The sequence below is a fragment of the Oryctolagus cuniculus genome, chromosome 15, assembly GCF_964237555.1.
Source record: "Oryctolagus cuniculus chromosome 15, mOryCun1.1, whole genome shotgun sequence".
In the NCBI taxonomy this organism is placed as follows: domain Eukaryota; kingdom Metazoa; phylum Chordata; class Mammalia; order Lagomorpha; family Leporidae; genus Oryctolagus; species Oryctolagus cuniculus.
This window is the reverse complement of record NC_091446.1, coordinates 64911789-64920693: the sequence shown is the minus strand read 5'-3', so window position 1 is coordinate 64920693 and position 8905 is coordinate 64911789. Positions and strand designations below refer to the sequence as shown.

The 8905-nt window shown below is 48.6% G+C and overlaps 1 non-coding gene across 1 annotated transcript; it reads right to left on the bottom strand.

Annotated features, from left to right (window-relative positions):
* Nucleotides 1-7173: 7173 nt before the first annotated feature.
* Nucleotides 7174-7306, bottom strand: LOC127484275 (small nucleolar RNA SNORA41). Its single transcript, XR_007911156.1, has one exon. It is a non-coding gene; the product is annotated as a small nucleolar RNA SNORA41 (small nucleolar RNA).
* Between the last annotated feature and the right edge of the window lie 1599 nt (nucleotides 7307-8905).

Here is an 8905-nt window from a genome sequence, read left to right as displayed (position 1 = left end):
GTCCTCTGAGAATACTCCTTGCAAAGAAACCCACTGCTGGGCCTGTTGAGGGCAGCTTCTGGAAGGCCCCAGCCAGCTTGCTCAGGAAGGCAGTCTTTCCAGACCCATCAGGCCCAGCAGCAACTGCAACAACCAACTTGCACTCATAAAAATGCTGCATTGCGTGGGAGTCTGTCTTCTTCCTTCTATCTTATCTCTCCAGTTTTGTTGTAACCATCTCTTTCTTCTCTCTGTTTTACCTCTCCAGTGCTGCTCTAACTTCCCTGACCACATGCTTCTGGGTGAAAAAAAAAAAATGCCCTGAATACCACATTTCATCTCATATTCACACAATATTCATTTCGTGAATATGTTGATTGACGGACGATCTGAGAAAAAGGAACTAAGACAAGAAAGAGGCAAAGAGAAATCAGTGAGAAAGCCAGCAGACTGACTCACACCCCAAAATCTGGAGTATCTGCTTGTTTCCCAGGCTGCTTAAAGAAAGGAAAACAGCAAAACAGCATCAGGTTGGCCTGGCGCTTCCTCATCTCCAGTGCCCACCTCTACCTCAGACGCCTCAGAGATGCCCAAAGACACAGGGAATCCTTCCACATCCGTAGAGGAGTGAGCTCTGCAGTGTCTTTCCAAAAGCTGGCCAAGGTTCTCTTTTTCTTTCTTTCTTTTCTTTTTCTTTGACGACGGCCTCCTTTCCCTCAAGCAGGTAGCTTTCCCATGCGATATCCACAGTGCAGAGAAACCCAAGAGCCAGCCCTGGAACAGAAATCACATCAGCAGCCTATCACACAATGCAACAATTTCAGGCGTGCTTACCTCATTATATCCTGACAGCTGGGAGAGCAGGGACAGAGTCTGCATTGTTCCCCAGACTCTAACACTCTGTGTGGTACACAGCTGGTGCTTCGTAAGGCACTCAGTGTCCATTTGCAGACCTGGCAAATTGAAAGACGGCTGGAACCAGCCGGGACATCATGCTATCCTGCTGCCACCAGCTGTTTTCACTCTGGAGCTCATCTCTGGTATAAGACTCTGATGATCTGTGGGAAGAACCGCAGACTGTCTCTGAGGCCTTGGGTTCTAGGATAGACTTGGGGTTGGAGATGACCCCTGAGGTGGGGTGGGCTGAATTGCTGGCTCTCTAAAACTGGGCTTAAGGCGGCCTCTAGTGGACAAGCAGAATCACTGCCCTTTGGGGTGGAAGCCCAGTTCCCTCACCCAGGATCTCCTTGATCTCCCTCGTTGGGACCCAAATCAAGAGCAGTCAAGATGGCACCACCAGCAAGAAAAGTGGGCCATAACAACAATGGACCAGCCATCCAACAGACCCAACTGCAGAAGCACTCGTTAGGTGCAGCACAGAGTGCTCTGGGGAAAGCTGGGAAGAGAGAAGCAAGGGAACTATGAGGAGAAAAGGACAAGGGCTCTTCCCTCAAGGAACCTATGAGCTAAACCAGGAGGCAAAAATTAACATTTTTAAAAAGTGGGCCAGCAATGAGGCTAAATAGGCTAATCCTCCGCCTAGCGGCGCCAGCACCCCGCGTTCTAGTCCCAGTCGGGGCACTGGATTCTGTCCTGGTTGCTCCTCTTCCAGTCCAGCTCTCTGCTGTGGCCAGGGAGTGCAGTGGAGGATGGCCCAAGTGCTTGGGCCCTGCACCCGCTTGGGAGACCAGGAGAAGCACCTGGCTCCTGGCTTCGGATCAGCGCGGTGCGCCAGCCGCAGCGGCCATTGGAGGGTGAACCAACGGCAAAGGAAGACCTTTCTCTCTGTCTCTCTCTCTCACTGTCCACTCTGCCTGTCAAAAAAAAAAGTGAGGGGCCGGCGCTGTGGCTTACTTGGTTAATCCTCCCATATGGGCGCCGGGTTCTAGTCCCAGTTGCTCCTCTTCCAGTCCAGCTCTCTGCTGCGGCCCAGGAAGGCAATGAAGGATGGCCCAAGTGCTTGGGCTTCTGAACCCGCTTGGGAGACCAGGAGGAGGTACCTGGCTCCTGGCTTCAGATCGGCCCAGTGCCGGCCATGGCAGCCATTTGGGGAGTGAACCAACGGAAGGAGGTCCTCTCTCTATATATATATAACTCTACCTGTCAAATAAATTTTTAAAAAATTATTTATAAAAAAAAAAAGTGAGCCTACAATCAGGTGTCAGCCATTTCAAGGGCTACATTCAAGGAATCAGTGCAACTTCTTTGTGCCTCAGTTTTCTCATCTGCAAAGTGGAGATGGAGCTGGCATTGTGGTGCAGTGGATTAAGCCACCACTTGCAACAACAGAATCCTATACTGGAGTGCCTGCTTGAGGTCTGGCTGCTCAGCTTCTAATCCAGCTTCCTGATAATGCAAGTAGGAAGGTGGAGGGTAATGGTCCATGTGTTGGGCCCCTGCCATCCATGTGGGAGACCTAGCTGGGGGTCCTAGGTCCTGGCTTCAGCCTGGCCCAGACCTGGATGTTGTGAACATCTGGGAAGTGAACCAGTGGATGAAAGATTTCTCTCTCTATCTCTCTGTGTCTCTCCCTTTCTGTTACTTTCAAATAAACAAATGAATCTTTCAAAATAAGTAAGTAAAATGGAGATAATATTACTTATTTGTAAGGTTGTTATGAAGATTTTTTTTTTAATTCAAGTTTTAGGAGTGAGTTTTTTTTTTTTAAGATGTATGTATTTATTTGGAAGTCAGTTACACAGATAGGCAGAGAGAGCAAGAGCAAGAGCGAGGCTTTCTGGTTCACTCCCCATCTGGTTGCAACAGCTGCAGCTGCGCCGATCAGAAGCCAGGAGCCAGGAGCTTCTTCCAGGTCTCCACGCGGGTGCAGGGGCCCAAGGACTTGGGCCATCCTCCACTGCTTTCCCAGGCCACAGCAGAAAGCAAGATGGGAAGAGGAGCAGGCAGGACTCGAACCGGCGCCCATATGGGATGCCGGCGCCGCAGGCGGCAGCTTTACCCGCTACACCACAGCACCGGCCCCATGTTATGAAGATTAAAATAAGGGGGCCAGCACTGTGGCATAGTGGGTAAAGCCACCACCTGCAGTGCCAGTATTACATACTGGTGTCGCTTCGAGTCCCGGCTGCTCCACTTCTGATCCAGCTCTCTGCTATGGCCTGGGAAAGCAGAAGATGGCTCAAGTGCTTGGGCCCCTGCACCTGCATGGGAGATCCGGAAGAAACTCTTGGCTCCTGGCTTATGATCAGCACAGTTCCAACTGTTGCAGCCATCTGAGGAGTGAACCGGTGAATGGAATATCTCTTTCTCTCTCTCTCTCTGCCTCTGCCTCTCTGTAACTCTGTCTTTCAAATAATAAATAAAACGAATCTTTGAAAAAAATACTATCAGAGATGAGAGCTACTAACAACCTAGGGCAGTGGGTGAAGCTGCTGCTTGTGACACTGGCATCCTATATTGGAGTGTCAATTTGAGTCCCAGCTACTCTGCTTCTTATCCAGCTTCCTGCTGATGTGCCTGGGAAAACAGGAGAAGATAGTCCAAGCACTTGGGCCCCCGCTACCTATATGTGAGATAAGGTTGGAATTAATAGCTCCTGTCTTTGGCCTGGTCTAGCTCTGGCTGTTGTGGCTATTTGATGAGTGAATCTATCTAAGGATGTATATGCCTAAGTACATGGAGCATGTCTGCAAAAGCAGGGGCATTGTGGGAGTGGGAAGAAAACCATAATTGACTAGAATTAAGGATGATCTAGAAAGTTATACACGGGCACTCATACTGAATCCTGAAGGAGACAGCACTTCAGCCAAGACATGGCCTTAAAAAGTGATATTATTGGCCGGCGCCGCAGCTCACTAGGCTAATCCTCCGCCTTGCGGCGTCAGCACACCAGGTTCTAGTCCCGGTCGGGGTGCCGGATTCTGTCCCGCTTGCCCCTCTTCCAGGCCAGCTCTCTGCTGTCGCCAGGGAGTGCAGTGGAGGATGGCCCAAGTACTTGGGCCCTGCACCCCATGGGAGACCAGGATAAGTACCTGGCTCCTGCCATAGGATCGGCGTGGTGCGCCAGCCGCAGCACGCCGGCTGCGGCGGCCATTGGAGGGTGAACCCACGGCAAAAGGAAGACCTTTCTCTCTGTCTCTCTCTCTCTCACTGTCCACTCTGCCTGTCAAAAAAAAAGTGATATTATTTGCTACAGATCTCTGCTTCTATGTTCACTGTAGCAGGAGGCCCTTCATGACCACCCTTTATTAAATAGCACCATCCCCATAACTCTCTATCCCTTTTTCTTGCTTTAATTTTCCTCATAACACTACCACCACCTGATATATTAAATATTTATTTGTTCACTTGTGGTTTTTTAAAAGATTTATTTATTTATTTGAAAGGCAGAATTACAGAGAAGCAGAGGCAGACACAGAGAGGGAGCGAGGTCTTCCATCCGATGGTTCACTCCCCAAATGGCCTCAACAGCAGGAGCTGGGCTGACCTGAAGGCAGAGGCAAGGAGCTTCTTCCAGGTCTCCCACACAGGTGCAGGGACCCAAGTACCTGGGCCATCTTCTACTGCTCTCTCAGGCCATAGCAAAGAGCTGGATCAAAAGTGAAGCAGCTGGGACTTGAACCAGTGCCCATATGGGATGCCAGCACTGCAGGCAGTGGCTTCACCCACTAAGCCACAGCGCCGGCCCCTGTTCATTTGTTTATTATTTGTCCCTCTTATCAGAAGATAGGCTTCTTGGGGGCAAATAGTTGTATGTTTTTCTCCCTGTTATATCTCCAGCACTGAGAAAGAGAAGCTGCTCTGAAAAAAGAAATTGTTCAATTAATATTTCTTGAGTGAATCAATGAAAGTGGAATATAAAATAGGGCAGCAAAGTTAGGGAGAAAGCCACTGCAGTAACTCTGGAGGGTGAGGCAGGCCTAGTTTAGAATGGTAGGAAAGCAATAGAAAAAGATGGGATGAGGGCTGGCGCTGTGGCCATGCAGGTAAAGCCATCGCTTGCAGTGCCAGCATCCCATATGAGCGCCGGTTCAAGTCCCAGCTGCTCCACTTCCGATCCAGCTCTCTGCTGTGGCCTGGGAAAGCAATGGGAGATGGCCCAATTCCTTGGGCCACTGCACAGGCATGGGAGACTGGAAGAAGCTCCTGACTCCTGGCTTCAGATCAGTGCAGTTCTGGCCATTGCAGCCTTCTGCAGAGTGAACCGATGGATGGAAGCCCTCTCTCTCTCTCTCTCTCTCTCTGCCTCTCCTTCTCTCTCTGTGTAACTCTGACTTTCAAATAAATAAATCTTAAAAAAAAAAAAAAGATGGGATGGAGTCAAGGGCATTTAAAGAGAAAAATGCATGAGTGTTGGTTCCTAATGATACACACGATGGTGATAATAGCAACTACCATTTCTTTAGCGCAAAGCATCAAGCCATCCAACTACAAGTTTTCTTTTTTTTTTTTTTTTTTTTTTTTTTGACAGGCGAGTGGACAGTGAGAGAGAGAGAGAGGGTTTGTTCACCCTCCAATGGTTGCTGCGGCTGGCGCGCTGTGGCCAGCGCATCGTACTGATCCGAAGCCAGGAGCCAGGTGCTTCTCCTGGTCTCCCATGCGGGTGCAGGGCCCAAGTACTTGGGCCATCCTCCACTGCACTCCCAGGCCACAGCAGAGAGCTGGCCTGGAAGAGGGGCAACCAGGACAGAATCCGGCGCCCCAACCAGGACTAGAACCCGGTGTGCCGGCGCCGCAGGCGGAGGATTAGCCTAGTGAGCCGCGGCGCCGGCCTTCCAACTACAAATATTATCTCCACATTACTGAAACAACTCTACAGTGATAATTATAACATTTAATTTTACTGATAGGGAACGTGAAGCTCAGGGAATGTAAGTAAATTGCCCAAGGTCACAAAACTAATAAATGGCAGTGCCAGAATTCAAACCCAGCTCTGCCCTCTGAGATAAGGGATGACTCAAAGATGAACTCCAAGATTCTGAACTAGGTGAGGGGCAGACAAGTTATATCATTGTCAGAGCCAAGGAAATGGGAAGAAAAGTGTCAAGGGTGGTAAAGAAAATAGCTATAATAGTTAATATTTATTGAGCCTTTGCTATTTAAAGCACTGTTTTGACTTTAATGTACTAAGAATTTACTCCTTATAAAAAACCTTGTGATTAGATAGAAGGAATAAGTTCAAGAGATATGTGGTAGGATACAGTGACTATAGTCAATAGCAATGCTTTGTATTCTCAAAATTGTTAAGATTGTAGATTTGAATGTTCTCATAACAAGAACAAGTATGTGAGGTACTACATATGTTAATTAGCTCTACTTAGCCATTCCATAATGAATACATATTTCAAAACAGCATGTTGTACATAATAAATATATGCAATTTTTAATTTGTTGATGAAAAAATGTAAGTAAGGGCCGGCACAGTGAGTAAAGCCACTGCCTGCAATGCCAACATCTCATGTGGGCACTGATTCATGTCCCAGCTGCTCCTCTTCCAGTCCAGCTCCCTGCGAATGGCTTGGGAAAGCAGCAGAAGGTGGTCCAAGTGCTTGGGCCCCTGTACCCATGTAGTAAACCTGGAAGAATCTCCTGGCTCCTGGCTTTAGCCTGGCCCAGCCTTGGCTTTTGCGGCCATTTGGGGAGAGAACCAGCAGGTGGAAGATCTCTCTCTCTCTCTTTCTCTGTAACTGTGACTTTCAAAATAAATGATCTTGGCTGGCGCTGTGGCTCACTAGGCTAATCCTCTGCCTGTGGCGCTGGCACCCCAGGTTCCAGTCCCGGTCGGGGCGCCAGATTCTGTCCCGATTGCTCCTCTTCCAGTCCAGCTCTCTGCTGTGGTCCGGGAAGGCAGTGGAGAATGGCCCAGATGCTTGGCCCCTGCACCCGCAGGAGGAAGCACCTGGCTCCTGGCTTCGGATTGGCATAGCGCGCTAGCTGTAGCAGCCATTTGGGGGGTGAACCAACAGAAGGAAGACCTTTCTCTCTGTCTCTCTCTCTCTCACTGTCTAACTCTGCCTGTCAAAAAAAAAAAAGAAATAAAATAAATGATCTTTTAAAAAAATACTTTTTTTTTTTTTAGAAAAACAATGCTATGAGGTGAGTACTATTACTTTGCAGATGAGAAACCTAAGGCAGAGAACTTGGCAGGCTCCCAAGTAAGAGGCAGAGCCAGGATTTGGCTTCAGTGTTGGGTTTTTTTTTTTTTTTTAATTTAAATTTTTAAAATCTTTTATCTCATGTGTGTCACACATATACCCACTTTCTGTTTTGCTAAGACAGAGGTATTTAATTGTATAACAGTTTCTTTCCCACGGTGGAATGCCACAACTGCTACCATAAGAACAGCTGCAGACCAGTAGTTGCGGAATCAGTGTTCTTTTTTATGTTTATTTATTCATTTTCATCTACTTGAAAGTCAAAGTGACAGAGATGGAGGAGGGTAGGACATCTCTTCCAACCACTGGTTTACTCCCCAAATGCCTGCTACAGGCCTGGGCTGGGCCAAATCCAAGCTAGGAGCCCAGAACAACACCTGAACATTCCACTTGGGTAGCAAGGGCCCAAGTACTTGAGCTGTTATCTGCTGCCTCCAGGAATGCATTAGCAGGAAGCTGGATCAGAAGCAGAATAGCCTTGAATCAGCACTCTAGTATGGGATGCTGGCATCCCAAGTGATGATTCAAGCTACTGTGCCAAACACCCATCCTTGTTTCAGTTTAAGATATATTTGTTTGAAAGTCAGAGTTAACAGAGAGAGAGAGACGGAGAGAGATCGTCCATCTGCTGGCTCACTCCCTAGATCGCTGCAGTGGTTAGGGCTGGACCAGGCCAAAGCTTGGAGCTTTTTCAGGGTCCCCCACATGGGTAACAGGGCCCAAACACTTGAACCATCTTCCACTGCTTTTCTCAGGCCATTAGCAGGGAGCTAAATGGGAAGTGGAGCAGCTGGGACATGAACCGGTGCCAGTATGGGATGCTCACGTTGCAAGCAGCAGTTTTATCTACTACACCACAACGCTGGCCCCTGCTTCAGTGTTCTTTCATTTATTTCATTTTTTTAAAGACTGACTTATTATGGGGCTGGAGCTGTGGCATAGCAGGTAAAGCCACTGCCTGCAGTGCCGGCATCCCATATGGGCACTAGTTCAAGTCCCAGTTGCTCCACTTTTGATCCAGCTCTCTGCTACAACCTGAGAAAGCAGAAGAAGATGGCCCAAGTCCTTGGGCCCCTGCACCTGTGTGGGAGACACGGAAGAAGCTCCTGGCTCGTGGCTTCAGATCAGTGCAGCTCTGGCCATTGCAGCCTTCTAGGGAGTGAAGTAGCGGAAGGAAGACCTCTCTCTCTCTGCCTCTCCTTCTCTCTCTGTGTAACTCTGATTTTCAAATAAATAAATATTTTTAAAAGGATTTACTTATTATTTGAAAGGCAGAGCTACAGAGAGGCAGAGGCAGAGGCAGACACAAACACACACACACACACACACACACACACACACACAGGTCTTCTATCTGCTGGTTCAACTCTCCAAATGGTCAGAGCTGGGCTCATCCGAAGCCAGGAGCCAGGAGCTTCTTCCAGGTTTCCCATGCAGATGCAAAGGCCCAAGGACTTGAGCCATCTTCTACTGCTTTCCCAGGCTATAGCAGAGAGCTGGATCATTAGTGGAGCAGTCGGGATGCAAACTGGCGCCTATATGGGATGCTGGCACTGCAGTCGGTGGCTTTACCTGCTGTGCCACAACACTGGCCCCGCTTCAGTGTTCTTAACTGCCATTTTATACAGCCTCTCAATTTGATTAATTTGGATTTGGATCATGTTAAGTTTGTGCAGACTGCAGAATATTCGAGTGGAAATGTCTGGTACGTAACCAGGTCTGGGAACTTGGAGCCTCTGGACCTGCCCTGGAGTACAGAAAGTTGGACAGTAGATGAGGGGGCATGGCCATCTGCCAACACCCTTCCCCTC